The 22,996-nt window shown below is 49.7% G+C and overlaps 1 long non-coding RNA gene across 1 annotated transcript in view; it reads right to left on the reverse strand.

Annotated features, from left to right (window-relative positions):
• LOC140392837 (uncharacterized) overlaps positions 1–22,996 on the reverse strand; it is a 38,157-nt gene that overhangs the window by 1,482 nt on the left and 13,679 nt on the right. The window contains exon 2 of the long non-coding RNA XR_011935467.1: positions 22,382–22,477. This is a non-coding gene — a long non-coding RNA (uncharacterized lncRNA). The remainder of the gene's footprint in view (positions 1–22,381; positions 22,478–22,996) is intronic.

Raw genomic sequence — 22,996 nt, forward strand, 5'->3', positions numbered from 1 at the left:
TCCACCTCCGCCATGGTGGATACCGTGGCTGAGGCGAAAGTGAAAGAGTGGCCCCACGGCACAGGCCCGCCCGCGGATCGGTGGGTCCCGATCGCGGGCCAGGCCATCGTGGGGGCACCCCCCGGGGTCAGATCACCCCGCACCCCCCCAGGACCCCGGAGCCCGCCCACGCCACCTTGTCCTGCCGGTAAGGTAGGTGATTTAATTTACGCCGGCGGGACAGGCAATTTATCGGCGGGACTTCGGCCCATCCGGGCCGGAGAATCGAGCGGAGGGGCCCGCCAACCGGCGCGGCGCGATTCCCGCACCCGCCGAATATCCGGTGCCGGAGACTTCGGCAACCAGCGGTGGCGGGACTCACGGCGGGGGGTCGGAGAATGTCGCCCCAGGTTCTCCAGATTAAAGTTTTTTCTCTGTTCGGCAGTTTTACAGCAATTCTTTGTGTTGAAATGGAACTCTGAGAACAGAGAAGAGACTGTGTTGCTGTGTATGTTATACAATTGGAAAATACAGAACACTGAAGACAGGAAGAGCAAGGGATTATGGAATTTAAAAAATATATATTTTATTCCAAACACATGCCAATGCAGACAACAAATAACACATCAATATAAATATGTCACACACAGTTTTTCAAATTTCCCCCCCTTCTTCACTCCTAAACACCCCACCAGCACCCACTCTCCCCACTGGTGATGAACAAGTCTTCAAACACAGCCTCCACCACGTGTAAAACCCCTTTCGACCCCGTAAGGGTCAACGTAATCTTTTCCAACCTCAAGAATTTGTACTGATCCCGGAACCCCCGACCGCGCTGCCAACCTCCTCTGGCCAATCAGAGAGACGAAGGTCACAACATCGGCCCCCTTCCTCTCCAACAGCACTGGCAATTCCAAAATCCCCCAAATCGCCTGGAAAGGGCACGGTGTCATCCTCACCCTCACTATCCCTGACGAGCCTTGAAAACCACCTCCCAGGAATTCTCCAGTTTTGCACATCCCCAGAACAAATGAGCATGAATCATCGTCCGCCTCCCACACCTCTCACATACATCCTCCATTCCCGGAAAAAAAAACACTCGTATGGGTCCATGTCATATGGGCCCTGTGCACCACAATGAATTGTATAAGACTCATCCTCTCACAAGAAGAGGTCGAGTAAAGAGAATTATTGCACTCTAGGTCCTCCCACCCCATCTCAATCTCCAGCTCTTCCTCCCACTTGCACATAATCACTTCCACAAGCACCTTCTCCTTCCCCCCTCCCCAACCACCCATACAAATCCCCGATCTTCCCTTCCCCTCTCTCATCCGGAACCGACAACTTCTCCAACAATGTATGCTCTGGTAACAGGACTGCTAGTATATCCCGCCAGAGAAAATGGCAGCAGAGCTGTCGCCAGGGCCTTCAGACCCATCCCCTACAAGAGTCCTGCTCCACCTGCACCCCCCCCCCTTTCCCACCATTGTCTCACCTTCTCAGAGTTTGCCATCCAATAATAACGCAACAGCTTTGGTAGAGCCAGCCCCCCAACACGCCTCCACCCCCCCCCCCCCCCCCCCCCCCGCCCCAGCCCCCCTGAAAAATGACCCGACTAATCCTCAAGGTCTTGCCTGTGCAAATAAATTCAGAAATCAATTGATCCTCCCTCCAGAAAAACGCCTTGGGAATGAAAATTGGAAGAGATTGAAAGATAAATAAAAATCGTGGCAACATTTTCATTTTCCCGATCTGTACTCTCCCCGCCAATGACAGCAGCAGGGCATCCCACCTCTTCAAATCCCCTTTGACCCCCTCCCTACCAGGCCAGACAATTTATGCATAGTTGAACAGTCATGAGCCACCCGAATCCCCAAATAGCAAAACCTTACCCTGGCCACCTTGAATGGCAAGGGACCAAGATTCACACTTCACCCCTGGGCATTCACCGGGAAAACCTCGCTTTTTTCCACTTTTAATTTATACTCAGAAAATGTCCCAAATTCCCCTGCAAGTCCATAATTCCCCTCATACGCTCCAGTGGATTTTCAACCTACAACAGTAAGTCATCAGTCTACAATGGCACTCTATGCTCTTTACTCCCTCACAATGCCCTACTACGTATTCAAAGCAAGAGCACAATCGCCAACATGAACAACAATGAAGACAACAGGCATCCGTACCTTGTCCTCCTATGCAACCTAAAATACCACAGCTTCATCACATTCATCCTCCCACTTGCCGGGGGGATGCAAATTATAACCGTACCCCTTCAACGAACGTTGGCCCAAATCCAAACCTTCTAAGGATCTCAAATAAGTACCTCCACTCAACCCGATCAAAGGCCTTCTCCACATCCATTGATGCGATTACCTCAGGTACTCTACTTTGTGACGGGGTCATATACACATTCAATAATCTCCTGATATTACTAGACAACTGCCGCCACTTAACAAACATTGCCTGATCCTCCGCGAATACATATGGCACACTCCCCTTCAACCGCCTCGCCAACAACTCGGCCAATATCTTCACGTCCTTATTCAGATGGGCCTGTAGTGCCCACACTCAGTCAGATCCTTCTCCTTCATGGGGATCAAAGAGATAGAAGCCTGCACCAGTATAGCTAGCAACTTCCCCTTACCAATGATTCATTAAACATACTCAAAAGTTGAGGTGCCAACTCAGCCAAATACAGCTTTTTAAATTCAACTGGGAAGCCATCAGCCCTGGTGCCTTTCCTGGCCGTATCAACCCCTTGCACGCCATTATTCCCTGCAGCCCCAATGGTGCCTCCAGTGACTGTTGCTTTTCCTCTTCTACCTGTGAAAAACCCATCCAAAAAATGTCCCATATCTGCATCCTCCTCCCTAGTCCCAGATCCATACAACACATGGTAAAAAGCCTCAAACGCCTCATTGATTTTCTTCAATGTTGTCACCAACATCCCCCCCCCCCCCCCCCCCCCCCCCCCCGCTGCTGCCCTCACCTGCAAAATTTCCCATGCCTTTCTTCCTTTTCGCCAACAACTCCCTACTTGGGGCCACCGAATATTTATGATCCACATTTACAGTAACTTATAACGTCCTATTCCTCTCCTCCCTTTCAACTTTATCCCTTTAAGCCTTATGAGAAATATCCTCCTCCCAAACCACGCCTTCAGTGCCTCCCAGAACCTGGCCACAGAAACCTCTCCATTTTGATTAAGTTCCACATCATTCTTTATCACCACTGCCACCTTATCACAAAACATTTTATCTGCCAAAAGCGTCAAATCAAACCTCCACCTCGGTCTCTGCGCCCGTCCCGTCTCAAACCTCACATCCACCAAATGCAGCTCGTGGTCCAAAATTACGATCCCTGCATACTGTGCTGCCACCATCCGACAACACTGCTTTCCCCATCACAAACAAATCAATGCAGGAGGAGACGCGGTGAACATTTGAGAAAAAGGAGTAGTCACTCTCTCCTAGGTGCTTAAACATCCACGGGTCCACCCGTCTTAACTGCTCCATGAATACCCCCAAATCCCTTGCCGTCCCCGACCTAGACATTGACTTGGGACTTGATCTATCCACCCTAGGGTCCAATACACAATTAAATTTGCCCCCATCATCAACTGATGGGAATCCAAGTTCGGGTTGGACACTAACAGCTTCTTGATAAAGTCCCCATTGTCCCAGTTGGGCATGTATACATTCACTAATACTACCGATGCCCTCGCTAAAACCCCACTCACTATCGCAAACCTACCCCCTCGGGTCCTGCACCTCCCTGACCACCACAAATGCTGTCTTTTTACTGAACAGTATCGCAGCTCCCCTCGACTGAGAGTCAAACCCCAAGTGTAACGTCTGCCCCACCATCCTCATCCCTTCCTGAGCTGCATCTGATTCTTCACCCGTAATGTGTCTCCTCCAGGAAAACCACATCTGCTCTCAAACTCTATCGGTGCGCAAACACCAAGACCGTTTAATCGAACCATTTAACCCACGCACATTCCACATTAAAATCCTAGAGATTATGGATTTGACAATGCATATTACTGCTGTTGAAGTGCTGCCAGAATGCAAAAGAATGTTGAAAACGATAAGGGAAGGGAGTCTGCGGGGGTTTCATGCCACCAGGGCCTTCCCCTTGCACCCCCTCACCACAGAATCATGCATTGGGGCTCTCCTTCACCCCCAACAAACAAAATGATAATCCCAGCCCCAATAGTTTCCCAGAGGATCCGCCCCGGGCAATGCCTCAGCACTGCCCCTGGCACAGGATGGCACTGCCAGGTTGGCACTACCAACCTAATGTGGGTGCACCTACACAACATGGATTGCAGCAGTTCACAAAGGTGGCTCACTCCTACCTTCTCAAAGACAATTAGCAATGGACAACAAATTCTGGCCTTCACAGCAACGCTTACCTGCCATGAAAGAATTATCCCAAACCTTGATATTTATAAACATTGTGGTTAGTTTCACAGCTGGGTACTTGAAATTCACTCTAGCATGAAAGGAAATGAGATTAAACAATCCAGACAGACGGGTGTGTGCAAGCTGTCAATCACAGCCTTGTAAAATCAATTTCATATTGATGAGAATGAAAGCCTTGCAGATCAAAGATCTGAGGGGGTTTGAACCCAGTTGATGTGATTTTCCCTTTCTAGGAATTTACAGGTATTGCTTCTTCTGCCTAAGCCAGCAGGTGTATTGCGCAGATGAGTTTTAAAGTAGTGATTGTTTTTTCACTGTCTCTGTCTGGACTGCTCTATAGCTTCCAGGCAGTGGTCTCTGTAATGGGGGCTTCCCGGCAGGGGTCTCTGTTATGGGGGCTTCCAGACAGGGGTCTCTGTATTGGGGGCTTCCAGACAGTGGTCTCTGTAATGGGGGCTTCCAGGCAGGGGTCTCTGTAGTGGGGGCTTCCAGGCAGGGGTCACTGTAATGGGGGCTTCCAGGCAGGGATCTCTTTAATGGTGGCTTCCACGCAGGGGTCTTTGTAATTGTGGCTTCCAGGCAGAGGTTTCTCTTATGGAGTGGCACTGGAAGTCTCGCTAATGGGTGGTCTCTGGTGTGGGTCTCTCTTATGGGGAGGTTTCTTGTGGGGCTGTCTCTTATGGAGGTTTCTGTGGGGGTCTCTCTTATGGGGAGTCTCTGGAGGGGGTCTCTCTTATGGGCAGCACAGTAGCATAGTGGATAGCACTGTTGCTTCACAGCGCCAGGGTCCCAGGTTTGATTCCCGGCTTGGGTCACTGTCTGTGCGGAGTCTGCACATTCTCCCTGTGTCTGTGTGGGTTTCCTCCGGGTGCTTGGGTTTCCTCCCACAAGTCCTTAAAGACCTACTGTTCGGTAATTTGGACATTCTGAATTCTCCCTCAGTGTATCCGAACAAGCGCCAGAATGTCGCGACTGGGGGCTTTTCACAGTCACTTCATTGCAGTGTTGATGTAAGTCTATTTGTGACATTAATATTATTATTAAAGATTATTATTATTATTTTGGGGGGCTTTTGGTTGGGGTCTCTCTTCTGGTGGGGGGTTTTCTGGGGGTCTCTCTTGTGGGGAGTCTCTGATGGGGGGTTCTTTATTGGGGGGGGGGTCCTCTCGTGAGGGTGCCACCCTCTTATTGTGGGGGAGGGTTGACCTAGAAAGTCCTGTGGTGGGGAGACAGAATTACATTGCGGGGACCCAACAGCCAGACCTCGCTATCAGGCTGCCCACTCAAAATGGCGGCCCAATAGCAGGATTCGCAAAGGAATACCTCCCAATCCCCAAGTGCATAAATTTGCATGGCAAGGGATGGTGAATTACCTCTGATTTGCACTCTTAGCGCAGGGGTAAATCATAGGCGATTCATCTCTGGCGGGAGAAAATATTCTCCCAAAAGGAGAATTTTGGCTACAATTGTTCTAATCATTAACTTTTTTTCTCAATGAAGAATATTTAGAATCAACTTTTATGAATAAACTGAACATCTCGAGAGACTTTTATAGCTTGCGTTCTTTTCTTACTAAAACATTATTCATGGTATCACTTAAGTGGCAGGATGTTGTTTTTCCATCTTGTGAATTTGGCATTCACCGCACTCAGTGATGGGTTGGCACGCTACACAGGTGAATGTCAGTGTGTTGCTTCTGGTGTAGGATTCGTGCTTGATATTGCTGATGTTGTGTTACTTGCTGTTGACATTGTTGATGTTGCCACACTTGGTTAGTGATGTTGTCGATGCTGTCTCACTGGTTAGTAATACTGCTGTTGTGTGATTATTCTTTCTCGTTTTCAAACTCAGGGGCAGTTTGAATATGAACTCTGCTACTTCTCATTTGCTTACCATTTTCATTCTCAATGATATATGATGACCTTGGAGTATCAGCTTCATCAACAACTTTTGCTGGGTTCCAGATTTACATGATTGGATCCTGTACATGTACAGTCTGTCCTTTCAACAGCTCAGGCTGGGATTTGACATCCTTGTTGAAGTGTTGATCTCCTTCTATCTGTGCATCAGTGTCATACATGCTCCTGGTCACATGGAGGAAGTATCTTGCTTGGCAGAGTTGTGTCACTCTTTTTTCCATTTAACAGCTCTGCAGGCTCATGCCAGCTTTAAGAGGTGTAAATCAGAGTGACAAGCCAGCAAGATTCATGTCTTGTCTCTCAACATTTCGTGAAGATTTTCTTCAGTGTCCAGATGGGTCTTTCTATAAACTCACGTTTCCTTGGGTAATGTGGTGATGAGGTGATCATGTTGAACCCGTACTATTCAGCTAATCCCTTCAATTATCTGGAGACAAATTGGGTCCCATTGTCACATATTCTTTGTGAAATCCCTCGCTCAACAACCAGAACTCATGCTGCTGAGTGAGATGATTGTTGTTGCCCTGAAACCCTTCACCTTTCAGATAAAAGGGACCTTTGAGTAGTAGGCTGCAACTATCTGGTACCATTCTTGATTGTGTGTAAAATAATTGGCTCCCACAATATACCATGGTCCAGGTGGTACTGCAGTAGTAACTATCTCCTCTTTCTGCCGTGGGGTCTGATTCAGATGCTTCTGGCATATATTGCATGGAGACATGGGGCGTCATTCTCCGACCCCCCAGCCGGTCGGAGAATGGCCGTTGGCCGCCGTGAATCCCGCCCCCGCCGGTTTCCGAAGTCTCCGGTACCGGATATTCGGCGGGGGCGGGAATCGGGCATCGCCGGTTGGCGGGCCCCCCCCCCGCTCGAGTCTCCGGCCTGGATGGGCCGAAGACCCGCCGAGAAATTGCCTGTCCCGCCGGCGTAAATTAGAGTACCTATTTACCGGCGGGACAAGGCGGCGTGGGTGGGCTCCGGGGTCCTGGGGGCGGCGCGGGGCGATCTGGCCCCAGGGGGTGCCCCCACGGTGGCCTGGCCCGCGATCGGGGCCCACCGATCCGTGGGCGGGCCTGTGCCGTGGGGGCACTCTTTCACTTCCGCCTCCGCCACGGTCTCCACCATGGCGGAGGCGGAAGAGACTCTCCCCACTGTGCATGCGCGGGAAACTGTCAGCGGCCGCTGACGCTCCCGCGCATGCGCCGCCCCGACACGTCATTTCTGCGCCAGCTGGCGGGGCAACAAAGGCCGTTTCCGCCAGCTGGCGGGGCGGAAATCCCTCCGGCGTCAGCCTAGCCCCTCAATGTTGGGGCTCGGCCCCCAAAGATGCGGAGCATTCCGCACCTTTGGGGTGGCGCGATGCCCGTCTGATTGGTGCCGTTTTGGGCGCCAGTCGGCGGACATCGCGCCGTTTGGGGAGAATTTCGCCCATGGTTCTTTCAATGATTTTGGCAATACCTATCCAGTACACAGCTGGTCTGGCTTTGAGTTTATACTTCTCCGTTCTCATGTGGCCTTCATGTATCTTCTGAAGAAGTTCTTCCTGCATCATTGTGGGTATGATTATTCTGGATCCAGCTAACAGAACACCATCTTCTAGTGAGAAATCTTGAGCGAAATTCTCCTACCCGCCCCGCCACATTTCTGCCCCGACCTGCCGGCGGGAGTCTCCGTAACACCGGCCGGTCAATGGGGTTTCCCATTGTGGGGCAGCCCCACGCCGTCGGGAAACCCCCGGGCGCCGGCAAAACGGAGACTCCTGCAGGCGGAGAATGACGCCCTATGTCTGATAGACCAATACTGCTGTATTGCTGTCTGGGCTTGCTGTACCTTATCAGGCCAATCCTGGACATCTTGCTGAGAGGGCATCTGTGAGTACTGGTCTCATCTTTAATTTGATTCAGTTTCAGTGGTGTTATGTTCTCATTGATCTTTCTACCTTTGAACTCATGTTTATCCTGTGACGACAACCAAAATATTTCCCTTTCTGGCTTGAATTTCAGAGCGGAATCATAACTCTGTAGCTTCAAGCACTACACAGATTCTTCTTGTAGATCAGCTCCAGTGGACGATTATCACTCTCCACTACAAACATTCTCCCATAGAGATGTGTATAAGAATTTCTCACATCAATACGTAACTGTCAAAAGCTCTCCTGCTATGTTGGCATATCTAGTCTCAGCTGATGCGAGCGTTTTGGATCTGAATGCTGTCAGGTTTTCCTCATGTACCATGGCTGCTCCTAGTCTTTTTGTGGAAGCATCTACCTACAGTGGGGCAGATTTATTTCTGTTGGAGTGGGACAGATTTGTCTCCTTGCGTATTGCGTTTCCGAGTTTGTTGAAACACCCCTCATGTGACTACTGACTACTATTATTCAGCACCGACATTCATCAGCTCTTGTAGAGTTGCTGGGAGTTCTAAGATATGAGGTATGAAATGGCTAGTCCATTTGAGTTTCTGGCCAATTTTAACCCTTGAATGTCAAGAGACGGTTAGATTCTCTCCTGTTGGAGATGGTCATTGCCTGGTACTTGTGCGGCATGACTAACTTGCCACTTGTCAGCCAAAGCCTGGATATTGTCCAGGTTTTGTTGCATTTGGATATGAATTGCTTCAGTATCTGAGGAGTCACAAATGGTGCTGACGTAGTGCAATCACCAGCGAACATCCCCACTTCTGACCGTGTGATAGAAGGAAGGTCATTGATGAAGCAGCTGATTATGTTTGGGCCTAGGACACTATCCTGAGGAACTCCTACAGTGATGTCCTGGAGCTGGGATAACTGAGCCCCAATAACCAAAGCCATCTTCCTTTGTCCTTTATATGACTCCAATCAGTGGAGAGTTTTTCCCCTGATTCTCATTGACTCCAGTTTTGCTGGTGCTCCTTGAAGACACACTCAATCAAATGCTGCCTTGATGTCAAGGGCAGTTGCTCTCACCTCACCCATGTTTGAACCAAGGTTTTAATGAGGCCAGGTGATGAGTGGCCCTGGCAGAACCCAAACTGAGCGCCCATGAAGAGGTTATTTCTGAGTTTGTGCTGCTTGATAGCACTGTTGATGACCCCTTCCGTCACCTGAAGGTCGAGAGTAGACTGATGGGATGGTCATTTGTCGGGTGGATTTGTCCTGTTTCATGTGTACAGGACACATCTGGGCAATTTTCCACATTGCCAGGCATATGCCAGAATTGTACCTGTACTGGAACAGCTCAGCTAGGGATGCGGCAAGTTCTGGAGCACAAGTCTTCAGCACTATTGCCGGAATATTGTCAGGACCCAGAGCCTTTTCAGTATCCAGTGCCTTCAGCCTGTTTTGATATCACGTGGAGTGAATCAAATTGGTCAAGACTGACAACTATGATGCTGGGTACGTCCAGAGGATTCTGAGATGTACTATTTGTAATGATATGTATACATGTATACAACTAAAGGGTTAATTATAACATCTAACTGTAACACTACCACTTGAGGGCATCACTAGATCCCACTATAAGTACCAGCTCCCAGATGATCTTGGTCTCTTTCCACCCAGGAGTGTCTAGTTAGCAGTAGTGTATGATAGATAGATCAGAGCACAGCATAGTTTGCATGTGTAGTTTTGAAACAGTAAATACATTAATATTTAATTATTTATAGTTCTGTCGAGTGTTGAACTCAAATATAATTGATCGTTACTTAATAAATTAGTTTGCTATAAGTTGAAGAATCGTGGGGCGGGATTCTCCGATTCCCGGGTCGGAGAATCGCCGGGGGTCGGCGTGAATCTCGCCCCCGCCGTCCTCTGAATTCTGTGACCCCCCAAAAATCACCCCAGCGTGAATCATTCCGGAGAATGGCGGGGACAGGCAAGACTCAATAGGCCAGGGGGCCGCCCGAACTCTCCGGGCCGCGATGGGCCGAAGTCCCACCCGTTTAACGAGGATCCCGCCGGCGTAAATCAAGGTTGGTCCCTACCAGCGGGACCCAGCTCTGTGGGTGGCCTCCGGGATCCTCGGGGGGGCACAGGGCGATCTGGCCCCGGAGGGTGCCCCCAAGGTGGCCTGGCCCACGATCGGGGCCCATCGATCCGGGGGCAGGCCTTTGCCGTGGGGGCACTCTATTCCTCCACGTCAGCCTTGTACCGATCCGTGATGGCCGACGCAGAGATTAACCCCCCCCACGCATGTGCGGTGATGACGCCAGCAGACGCTGGCGCTCCCGCGTATGCGCCAACTCCTGCCGGCCGGCGGATGCCCTTCGGCGCCGGTTGCCTTGGCGCCAAGCCCCTTCCCGCCGGCCGGCACGTCGCAACCACTCCGGTGCCGGCCTAGCCCCCGAAGGTGCGAAGGAGTCCGCACCTTTGGGGCGGCTCGACGCCGGAGTGGTTCCCGCCAGGGTTTGCGCCCTTTTTTCCCGCCCCTATGATTTGCGTAGAATCCCGCCCCTTGTTTCTTCAGGATCACACCATCAGACCATCTGCATCAACAGCAACGATACATATTACCAGTAATATAACACTAACCACTCAGCACTCCGACTGAAGTTTGTAACAAATGCCTCACTCTTCTCTTTTTCACTGAAGTGCTGAGCTCCTCATCATTTAGGATGGGGATATTTGTGGAGCCTCCTCCTTCAGTGAGTTGTTTAATTATCTACCATCTTTCACTGCTGCAGAGCTGAGGCCTGATCCATTGGTTGTTGAATCATTTAGCCCTGTCCATTACTTTGGCATGCAAGTAGTCGTGTTGTAGCTTCACCTGTTTGATACCTCATTTTTAGGTACTGTTCCTGGTATGCCCCCCTGTACTCTTCATTGAACATGGTTGATATCCTGGCTTGATGGCAGTGATAGAGTAGGGTGTATGGTGGGCCATGAGGTTACAGATCATGGTTCAGTGTAGTTCTGCTGCTTATGGCCCATAGTGCCTCATGGCTGCCCAGTCTTGAGTTGCTAGATTTGCTCGAAATCTATCCCATTCAGCATGGCGGAAGTGCCATACAACACAATGGCGGGTATTCTCAATGTGAAGACAGGACTTCATCTCCACAAGGGCTGTGCAGTGGGCACTCCTACTGATACTGTCATGGACAGTGCAGAATCCATGGCCATTATCAGTGTTCCGAACCATTAATTTGCTGTGTATCTTGGACTTTGTGATCTATCTACTCTGCAGCATTTATAGGGATAGTGGTCTCTGCAGAGATACATCCTCCAGTGAGGAAAGGAGGAGGAGAATGACAAAGAGAGAGAGAGACCAGATGTTTTGGAGCATGAGGTGCATGAGGGAGCATTGTCTGCAGAGGAGAAGGGGCAACTGAGGGTAGGCTGTAGCAACCACAGATGCATGGAAGGAGGCCTTATCCACCCAATCCTGTCTACATGGTAAAGATAGCCTATCTGCAGATGATAGAGACAGTTCTTGCAGAGACTTCAGCTCTCAAGATCAACTCTGATTTTTCTCTGTGAGTTGCTGGCTGTTAGTTGCATCTAACTGTGTGGGGAGACATCAAATGCCATTTGCCCTGAAGTGAATTTGCCCTGATAGTCACCTTGGCTCTCAATCTTTTTGCTTCTGAATCATTTCAGCTCACACATTGTGACTTCAGTGAAATTACACGGCCTGCAGCCCTTCGCTGCATAAAGATCTTCACAGATGCAATGTTCAGATATGCAGGACCATATGTTCCCTTCACTACTGACCTCAATAATCAAAGCAAAAGAGAGGGGATTTGGGGTTTTCTCTCAATGCAAGGAGTGATTGACTGCATCCATGCTGCCTTAAAGACCTGGCCAGCCTGGGGTACTTGTTCACGGAAAGGGCTCACCACTCCCTGAACATGCAGTTAGTGTGCGACAAACAACAGTATATTAGGCAGCTCTGTGCTCACCATCCAGGGAGCAGCCATAACTCTTATGTGCTCAGGGATTCCCAGGTGCCAACCATGTTCTCATGGTTGCTTTGGAAAGACGGCTGCTGGGTGACAAAGGCTACCCCTCTAAAGAAAGTGGCTGCTGTCATGAGTACAAGGTCCCCGGATGGGCACTAACTGCCCGTATAATCTGAGCCAAGGACAATCTAATGTATCAGTGAGCAAACAGTTGGTCTTGATGGGGATCATAGGAACATAGGATCAGGAGTAGGCCATTCAGCCCCTCGAGATTGCCCCCCCATTCCAATGAGATCATGGCTGATTTGTGACCTAACTCCATAGCCTTCGCATCATGTGTCTGTGCCTGTACCAAGTGATACAGATGCAGGAATAGCAGCATTTCCGCGTGCTTTATCTTTTAATCCTTCATTTATCCTGTTTACGTGGAACATGCTAGCTCTGGAGAGTAAATACTCCACAGTACATCCGTCAAGATTTCTGGTTGAGCATTGGAGAAAAACTGCTGAGGAATCCAAACAGAATTGTCAATAAAAGGGACCAGTCGGATGCAACTGGGGCGGAGCTAACTCCTCAAAATGACAAATTGATCCTCGAGCGAACTCTTGATCCGACATTCTCAAAGGCATGTCAGATAATGACTGCGAACATCATTAGAGTTAGAGACAGCAAACTCATTTTGCTGGCATAGAATATTAGTGTTCACGAGAACAACCCACAGAATACTGGTAAAAGGCTTGATGAAATGGAGGAAGAAATCCTGACTGTCGAAAATATAACTTCCTCAGCTGAGACATGCGTGCAATTCTTAATATTATGGGCCAGGGTTTAGAGAGCACCAAAGTATACCATGGAGTTCACCTGACCCACAACTTTTAATAGATTTTGGTTATGGGGCGCACAAGGGCCCACTTTACAGGTGTGATGCAACAGAGATCTAAAGTATTTTTAAAACAAAACAATGTTTATTCTATGAATTCAGTTAACACTTTATAAACACACAGTAAACATCTTATCAACTACAAACACTGATACTTTCTCAAATACAATATTCTATAGGTAACCCTTAGTAACTTTCCTAACAACATACATAAGCCCAAAACATTTTTTAACAAATACTTTAAATACTTTACAGAAACAGGTATTACTTTGAAATCATCAATGAGCTGAAGACATTCTTTAACTTGTGGAGAGAAAGATCAGTACACACGTCTGCTTGGTTCACATGCAGCTCTCCAACTGAAAGCGAACTAAACAAAAGTAAAAGCCAGACAGACAGCCCAACTCCACCCACACCCTGACATCACTGCAGCTATTTGATAAACACCCATTTCTTAAAGGTACATCCACCTGGCATTAGAAACCAGCTGTGTGGTATGTCAGAAATCCTGGAGGATCTGAAGAAATTACACTGGAAGAACAATGTCCGGGACATTGGTCTGCCAGAAGGAGTGGAGGGTAAGATCCTTGTTACATCTTTTCACAGCTGGTTACCGTGTTTTCCTAAGCTGGATGCAAAAGCTGGGCGTATCAAGTTGGAAAGGACACATCATGTCCTGTCTTTGAGGCCTGGGAACAACCAATGCACCCAGACTGTAATTATTTATTTTCAAGACTGCTTGGATGACCAGAATGTATTGGAGACACTGAGGCATCTTGGGACCTGGCTCCATGAAGGGGAGAGGTTCTCTTTCTTCCAAGATTTCTCGGCAGTCCAACAGAAATGTAGAGGCTTCGATGAAGTTAGGAAATGACTGAAGGCTGTTGGAGTGAATTATGCCCTGCTTTATCCTACAACACTGAGGGTGATATCTGACAACTGCATAAAGACATGTGATAATCTGGTTAGTGGCTTGGTTTTAGTGAAGTCCATTGAAGGCAATCATTTTGAATTCCAGTCTGCAGCTCGTTGAAATATCTGGACTCTCTCCCTATCTAAGGTGCCTCTGGCACGACTGGAGATGGAGATCTTTTTGGTGCACATCTGAACATTGAGCGAAAATCCTATCCTATACTTTTTTCTGGCTGATTGAAAAATGACAGCAGCTAATTTAAAATTGTGCTCCTGGAATGTGCAGGGAGTGCATCATCCTATTAAAAGAAAAAAGATCTTGTTTTTCCAAAGTTGATATACCTTTGTTGCATGAAATTCACTTAGATGACAAGGAGCACTTAAAGTTGAAATAGAATTTGGTGGGGAAGGTTTTTTTGTATTGTTCTCAACCAGTAATTTGGGGCGTAGCAATATTAGTCAATAAAAATGATTAGTTCAAGGTAGAGGCTGTCGAAAGAGCAAGGGGGTAGACATGTGATTATTAAAGGATCTTTGTATGGAGAATCTGTTTTGATGATGAACTTGTATGATCCACCAAATTATTCCCCTGATTTTGTTACTTCTTAATGCACTTTCCTGAGCTGGGGTCAGCTGATTCTATTGTAGGTGGGGACTTCAACCGTCACCTGAACCTCTTGGTGGACAAACTCCCAGTAACCAGAAATTTTCCCACCCAACAAGCAAGCGCTTTCGCACAGTTTGTGAGGAGGTGGAGTATTTGGACGTTTGGAGAACAGTGCATCCTGAGGATAAATGATTCACTTTTTTCTCTGCTCCTCATCAATGTCATACTAGAATTGACTATTTCTTCATGACAGGGCTATCCCCTCAGTGCGAGAGTCAAAGGATAATAGAATGACTAAAACAGAGTATATTAACAAAGTACTGAAGGGTTTTTATGCCGAGTTATACAAAATGGGACAGTCTGGGGACCCATTGACACTTACGGAGCGCTTCTTCTCTTTGCTTCGAGGACCAAAGGTTTGTCCTGAATGCTCCTATCTCTAAAGGGGAAGTGGCTTTGGCCATGAGGGAGCTTCAACCTGATAAGGCCCTACGGCTTGATGGTTTTAGATGTGAATTTTACAAGGAATTCAAAGACTTGCTAATCGGTCAACTGATTGGCATGTATCGCCATTCATTCAAAGCTGCTGTAGATGCTCCGAGAAGTGAATAGTTCCTTGACTTTGAAGGCAGGCAAGGATCCTGAAGAGTGTGCATCCCATTGGCTAACCTCGCTCCTGAATGTAGATTTGAAATTTGGGGTTGTCTCAAGTGTTGGCGCAGCGTTTGGTGCAAATTCTCCCACTGATCATTGAGGATGGTCACTGTCTGCACATTCTCCTTGTGTCTGCGTGGGTTTCCTCCGAGAACTCTGGTTTCTTCCCACAGTCCAAAGACGTGCAGGTTAGGTGGATTGGCCATGCTAAATTCCCCTTAGTGTCCAATGGAGTTGGGTGGGGTTGCTGGGTTACAGATATGGGCCGGAGGTGTGGGCTTAAGTGGGGTGTTCTTTCCAAGGGCCGGTGCAGACTCGGTGGGTCAAATGGCCTCCTTCTGCACTGTAAATGCTAGGCCTATGTCTATGATTAGAGTGGGTTCATAAAAGGCTGGAGGTCTTGTAACAATCTTAGGAGAATATTAAATAATATTCAGGTCTTTCAACAATGTATTAGATGGGTTAGTGATGTCCTTAGACGTGGAGAACGTTTTCAATCAGCAGGAATTGTTTTACTTGTTTTATACATTGCAGAAATTTGGGCTGGGAGGGCAGCATGTTAAGTGGATATAGTTGCTTTATCAAAACCATCTGGGGGCAGTGCTTATGTATGATTATAGGTCTGAGAATGCTAGCCTCCAGTGAGGAACTAGACAGGGGTGCCCCTTATCCCGTTATTGTTTGCAATAGCGAGAATCTTTGGCAGAGGCAATTAGACAGGATCCTTTGATTTGTGGGCTACAGAGTGTAGGAAGACAGCTTTTGAACAAGCAAATGCATCAAAATGTGACTAATGTGGAGTCTTTTTGATTCTCTTCCAGGCACTGCAGCATGGTCCTGCTCCTCATTTTCAGCACCAGTGGAGACAGGCTGTTCACTTGTATGCTTCCCTGCCCTGGCTGACTTTGGCAGTCCTCCTCTGGTTGAAAAAACAAGAGAAAACACTGGACAATCTCAGCAGGCCTGATAGCATCTGTAAAGAGAGAAAGGAGCTAACGTTTTGTGTCTGGATGACTCTTTGGCACAGCTGGTTGGTTGCACTGATGTGCCATCAATTAACACAAGATGAGTTGTGAATGAAACTGTGGCTTTAATAAGCTAAACAGAAAGCCTCCTGGCCACTGATCCTGAACTGGGGCAGGGCCGGAGGTCAGCCACCTTTATACCGAGCCCGAGGAGAGGCGGAGCCATCATGCAGTGGTTTAGCACAATACATGTAGTACAGTAACAGTTTACCACAATACATATAATACACTAACAGTGGTTTACCACATTCACCCGCTGTTTAAAAAAAAGAGTCCAGTGGGGGTGAAGTGGACTTAAATGTCGAGTCTGTCGGGGGCTTTGACCTTCCGCCGTGATCGCGTCAGTCCCGGCTGTGATGTGTGCACTGGTGTCGAGACCGGCGCGTCAGGGAGCGTGTTGTCTTCTTCGCCCAGTAGTTGAGTCGGTGGAGGGGGGGGGGGGGGGGCGGTGTAGGGGCGGGGGGTGGTGGTGATGGTCGCCGGTGGGCCTGCGGGTGCCAAATCTCGAAGTAGCCGGGTAGTGGTGGAAGGAGACGGTGTAGGGTCGGGGGTGGTGGTGACAGTCGCTGGGGAACCTGCAGGTGCCAAATCCCGGAGGGAGACTGTGTCCTGCCGCCCGTCATGATGTGCCACGTAGGCATATTGTGGGTTGGCATGGAGGAGCAGGACCTTCTCGACGAGGGGATCCGATTTATGACTCCTCGCATGTTTCTGGAGGAGGACGGGCCCTTGGACTGTCAGCCAGGACGGGAGCGAGACCGCTGAGGTGGACTTCCTAGGGAAGGCAAACATACGTTCGTGAGGGGTCTCATTGATGGCAGTGCACAGGAGTGACCGGATGGAGTGGAGCACATCGGGAACGACCTCCTGCCAGCGGGAGACTTCTAGAGCGTAGGGCCAGAAGGACGGCCTTCCAGACCGTCGCGTTCTCCCTCTCCACCTGTCCGTTTCCCCAGGGGTTGTAGCTAGTCGCCCTGCTTGAGGCGATGCCCTTGCTAAGCAGGAACTGACGCAACTCGTCACTCATGAAGGAGGAGCCCCGATCGATATGGATGTAGGTGGGGATACCGAACAAGGTGAAGAGACTGTGCAGGGCCTTGATGACGGTAGCGGAGGTCATGTCAGGGCATGGGATGGCAAAGGGGAATCGTGAGTACTCGTCAACAACGTTGAGGAAGTACACGTTATGGTCAGTGGAGGGGAGGGGCCCTTTGAAGTTGAAACTGAGGCGCTCAAAGGGGCGGGAGGCCTTTACCAGGTGTGCTCTCTCTGGTCGATAGTAGTGCTGTTTGCACTCCGCGCAGACCTGGCAGTCCCTGGTCATGGTCCTGAACTCCTTGATGGAGTAAGGCAGGTTGCGAGCCTTGATAAAATGAAAAAGACGGGTAACCCCCGGGTGACAGAGGTCATTGTGAAGGGCCCGAAGTTGGTTTACTTGTGCGCTGGCACATGTACCGCGGGATAGGGAATCTGGGGGCTCATTGAGCTTCCCAGGTCGGCACAAGATATCGTAGTTGTAGGTGAAGAGTTCGATCCTCCACCTCAGAATCTTGTCGTTCTTGATCTTGCCCTGCTGTATATTGTTAAACATGAAGGCAATCGACTGTTGGTCAGTGAGGAGAGTGAATCGCCTGCCGGCCAGGTAATGCCTCCAAAGTCGCACAGCTTCTACAATGGCTTGGGCTTCCTTTTCGAAGGAGGAGTGTCGAATTTTGGAGGCATGGAGGGTATGGGAGAAGAAAGCCACGGGCCTGCCCACCTGGTTGAGGGTCGTGGCCAGGGCAAAGTCCGATGCATCGCTCTCCACCTGGAATGGAATGGACTCGTCCACAGCGTGCATCACGGCTTTGGCAATATCTGCCTTAATGGGGTTGAAGGCCAGTCGGGCCTCAGCCATCAGGGGAAAAATGGTGGATTTAATGAGTGGATGGGCCTTGTCCGCATAATTGGGGACCCACTGGGCATAATAAGAGAAGAACCCCAGGCATCTCTTCAGGGCCTTGGGGCACTGGGGGAGGGGAAGTTCCAGGAGGGGGTGCGTGCGGTCAGGGTCATTCCACAACAAGGATGGCTAGGCAGGTTGTGCGGAAAACGCATTTCTCCTTATTGTATGTGAGGTTAAGGAGCTTAGCGCTGTGGAAGAAATGCCGGAGGTTTGCGTCATGGTTCTGCTGGTCATGGCCGCAGATGGTGACATTATCTAGGTATGGGAACATGGCCCGCAGCCCATACTGATCAACCATTCAGTCCATTTCTTGCTGGAAGACCAAGACCCCATTGGTGATGCTGAAGGGAACCCTGAGGAAGTGGTAGAAGTGGCCATCTGCTTCGAAGGCAGTATATTGGCGGTCCTCCGGGCGGATAGGACTGTGGAGAAGACTCGATACTGCGCAATCTGATTGACCATGTCAGATATGCGGGGGAGGGGGTACGCAACGAGCTGTGTATACCGGTTGATCGTCTGACTGTAGTCGCTGACTATCCGGTGCTTCTCCCCAATCTTGACGACCACCACTTGGGCTCGCCAGGGCCTGGTACTAGCCTCAAAGATCCCCTCTCGTAGGAGTCGCTGTACCTCCGACCTGATAAAGACCCTGTCCTGGGCATTGTATCGTCTGCTCCTAGTGGCGACGGGCTTACAATCCGGGGTGAGATTAGCGAAGAGCGAGGGTGGGGCGACCTTAAGGGTCGCGAGGCTACAGACGGTGAGGGGTGGCAGGGGTCCACCGAACTTTAAGGTAAGGCTTGGGAGGTGGCACTGAAAGTCGAGCCCCAGTAATAGGGCAGCGCAGAAATGGGGGAGGATGTAGAACTTAAAGTTAGTGTACTCTACGACTTGCACTGAAAGTGTCGCGACACAGTACCCCTGGATTTCTACGGAATGTGATCCGGAAGCCAGAGAGATTTTCTGGGTCACGGGTAAAATTGGGAGGAAGCAGTGCCTTACTGTATCTGGGTGGATAAAGCTGTCTGTGCTCCCGGATTCGAAGAGGCAGGCCGTCTCGTGCCCGTTGATCCGGACGGTCATGGTCGAGTGAGATGGAGGCGAGCTTCGGAAGGTGGTGGGTGGGCAGTTTGGAGGTAACGGTGGCTAGCGTATGACCGGGTGAGCAGGGGTCCTGGGAGGCGGCGGAGTGGTTCCAAAATGGCGGCTCCCATGGGTCGCGCGTGGCGGTTGACATCAAAGGTGGCGACAAAGATAGCGGCCCCCCATGGGTCGCGCGTGGCGGGTGGAATCAAAGATGGCGACGACGATGGCATCCCCCGCAGGTCGCACATGGCGGGTGGCAGCGAAGATGGCGGCGCCCATGGGTGCGGCAGATGGGGGCGGTTCCGACAGACAACAGGCAGCACTGCTGGGCCTAGGAACTTTAGGGACAGGTCGGGCCTGGCAGACTTTGGCGAAGTGGTCCTTCCTCCCACGCCCGTTGCAAATCGCATTCCGTGCAGGGCAGCATTGTCTGGGGTGCTTACCCTGGCCGCAAAAGTAGCATTTCGGGCTTCCGGTGTTGGCGGGCTGGTGCGCGGCACAGGCTTGCGCCGCACTCGAGTCGGGTGATGGCGGCGCCAATGAAGTCCGGGAGGGTGCCGCATGGTCAGAGGTGTAGGCATCCATGTTCTGGAAAGCCACTTCCAGTGAGTTTGAGAGCTGCACTGTCTCTGGGAGGCCGAGTGTACCCCCTTCTAGCAAGCGCTGGCTGATGTAATTGGATATAATGCTCGCGACATAGGCGTCCCTGATCAGCAGCTCCGTGTGTTGGACAGCCGATACCGCCTGGCGAGCACAGTTCTGGCCGAGTACCCGCAAGGCACGCAGGAATTTGGCTTGTGTTTCTCTGGGGCGTTGTCGCCTCGTGGCAAGGCGGTGCCTGGCGTACACCTCATTTACTGCCTTTACGTACTGTACTGTTGCTTCAGCAGCATTATTGCCTCCGTATACGAGGTGGAGTCTCTGATAAGAAGGAAAACTTGCGGGCTCACACGTGCGTTGAGTATTTGAAGCTTTTGGAGGTCGGTGATGTCGTTGGTGGAGGATCCGAGTTAAGCTTCAAAGCAGCTTAGCCAGTGCTCGAATGTCACAGTGGCGTTGGCTGCTTGTGGGTCCAGCTCCAGGCAATCAAGCTTGAGTGATGAATTCATCTTAAATGTTTAGCTTATTAAATTGATGTGCCAACAATTAGCACAAGACGAGTAGTGAATGAAACTGTGGCTTTAATAAGCTAACCAGAAAGTCTCCTGGCCACTGATCCCGAACTGGGGCAGGGCCGGAGGTCAGCCACCTTTATACCGAGCCCCAGGGGAGGCGGAGCCATCAAGCAGTGGTTTACCACAATACATGAATTACAGTAACAGTTTACCACAATACATATAATACACTAACAGCGGTTTACCACATGCAGTCTGGTTGTTTGCAGTAGGGATGGCCTCCCTGAGGTGTGAATCAGGGTCAGGAGGCCTTCTGTTGTTGCAGAACTTTAAGGTGTGTGGTCAGAGCAGAGGATAGGCTGTCCTATCAGAAGTGCAGAGAGTTGCCCCCAGATGGAATCAGTTACTGCTCAATCTGTCCATGCGGTCCAACTGGCCCACACTGCTTTCCTGAGAGGGACCAGGAGGTAATATGACTCCAGGCTTTGAGCCCCCATATCACCCTGTCTCTGGGCCCCTGAGCACAGAGATTGAACAATGAAGTGCAGGTTAGAGTGCATCTCCACGATTGGTTCTGCAATCTGCTGACTTTTCCCCTACAAGGCAGTCACCAGTCTAAGCATGAAGAAAGCCATTTGCTGTTGATTGGGTGATCCCAGTGTTTATTGCCTGGATGGATACCTCTAAAGTCAATGCCAGAACATGCGATCTCTGTCACGCCTCTACACACCTTGCGCTAGACTTCCAGCATCTGCCCCCTTACAGAGGAATCCAAAGGCTTATCATTTGACTGGGACTCCCCACCAGCAGTTCTCTGATTGACAGAGGCTTGCGCTATCTCAGTTTCCGGCAGCTGCATGTGCGATTGTGATGTGCCCTCACCAGACTGCGCTTCCCTTGTTCCTAGGCACAATTCCCTACCCAGGTGCTAGTATATTTGTTACAGAGCAAGCGTGTGCCACTGCTCCCTTCCCAGGCTTCCAATTCCTTCTCAGAGGCTAGTATGGGATCCTGTGGAATGTTAGTGCCAACATTCGATGTTTCACCTGCTCAGGAGACAAAAACAAGGAAGGTTACTGCCATTTTAAAACTTTGAGTTGAGTGCACAGACACATGTTTCTACAACTCAGACATTGTGTGGCCTTACTCCATGTTCCTATTTCACAGATCCCAACATATATTCAGTCATGCTGCACCAATGCATGAGAGTGTTTTTGAGCAAATTTTATCAATCTCTTTCAGTACAACATACAAGATATCATGCACCTTCCCTTTATCCCTGTATACAAATAGCTCCCTCAATTCTACAAAACACCCCTTGTAATTTTCGTACCACAGGCCTTCCTCTCATTTCAATTTCCCCAATGGGCTGGTTCATTGCATGCTGGCTGCAAAGCCTCCTCCTCATTGGTGTGAGGATCGGCAGACCTATCAAACAGCCTTCCGACCTCAATCTTTCACAGGTGTTGTGTGCCCTCTTCTCCTGCAAAGAAAATGCAACACTGCGATGATTTGGTAGACACTGCACAACCATTCCTTCTCTATTCTGATGCCGGAGAACTCCATAGGCTGAGGGATCTGCCACGCAAAATGGGCAGTGTCCCTTACCCGCTTCTTCCCTCGGAATAAAACATAATAGGCCTCAGGGTAACGTATAGCGGCACTAATGGATCAATCCACCTCACACCTCTCATCAGCGCACAAAATAATACCCATATTGAACTTTCCCACATCTCTCCATGCTTGTACATCTCCAAAGTGGAGTCTCACTCCCTCTCACAGAGTGTTTAAAGCCATTCAAATGCTCCCTGCACTGCATCCAAGTCCTTCTGATGACCCCAAGGCTATTGATCTCGAGTGTAACTTCCATCCAGGCTGCTTGGGTCAAGCTGATTAGATTTTGGAATTACGAGTATCAAGCTGTCAGCTGACATTAGTACATGCTGCCTGGCACTCACAGCCTGAAGGAGGGCCTGCATGAAGGCCTCATCGAACCATGGGACTGTCCTTTACATTCCATGTTGGTCTGCAGCTCTCTGCCTTCTCTCAGCCATCTATGGAGACACAAAGTTAAAATTTGATTCTCAAGATATTCTTGCAATCATCTGGGTTTTGCTTGAAATGTGTTCAGCTTTCCCCAACCTGCCTCAATTCCATTCACCTATCCATAGATAATTAAACGTACAAACAAATAAAAATTGGCACTCTCCCGTATAAATGAATCAAATCTTTATCAGCAGCAATAAATTATTCTTTGCTCATGCGTGATCTCTTAAAGAGGTCATTTAAAATGAATGGCTGTGACCTTCTTCCCATCATGACCTACCAGGATGGAGCCTGGACATCCCGCCCTCCCTGAGTAGCCCACCCCGAGGAAGCCCCGTTGGATGAGAACATGCTCGGCATCTGTTAATTGGCCAATTAGCGTAATGATCCAAGGTCTATCCAAAGGGAGGACGGCAGTTGGCGAACTGCACACTTCTGGGTCGGAATTCCGCCAGTGCAATTGACTGCGTTCAGCTTTCCTGGTTCTCTTCAGGGCTTTGTGTGGATGATGGTCATGACAATAGATC

The sequence above is a fragment of the Scyliorhinus torazame genome, chromosome 1 (genome assembly GCF_047496885.1).
Source record: "Scyliorhinus torazame isolate Kashiwa2021f chromosome 1, sScyTor2.1, whole genome shotgun sequence".
Classification (NCBI taxonomy): Eukaryota; Metazoa; Chordata; class Chondrichthyes; order Carcharhiniformes; family Scyliorhinidae; genus Scyliorhinus; species Scyliorhinus torazame.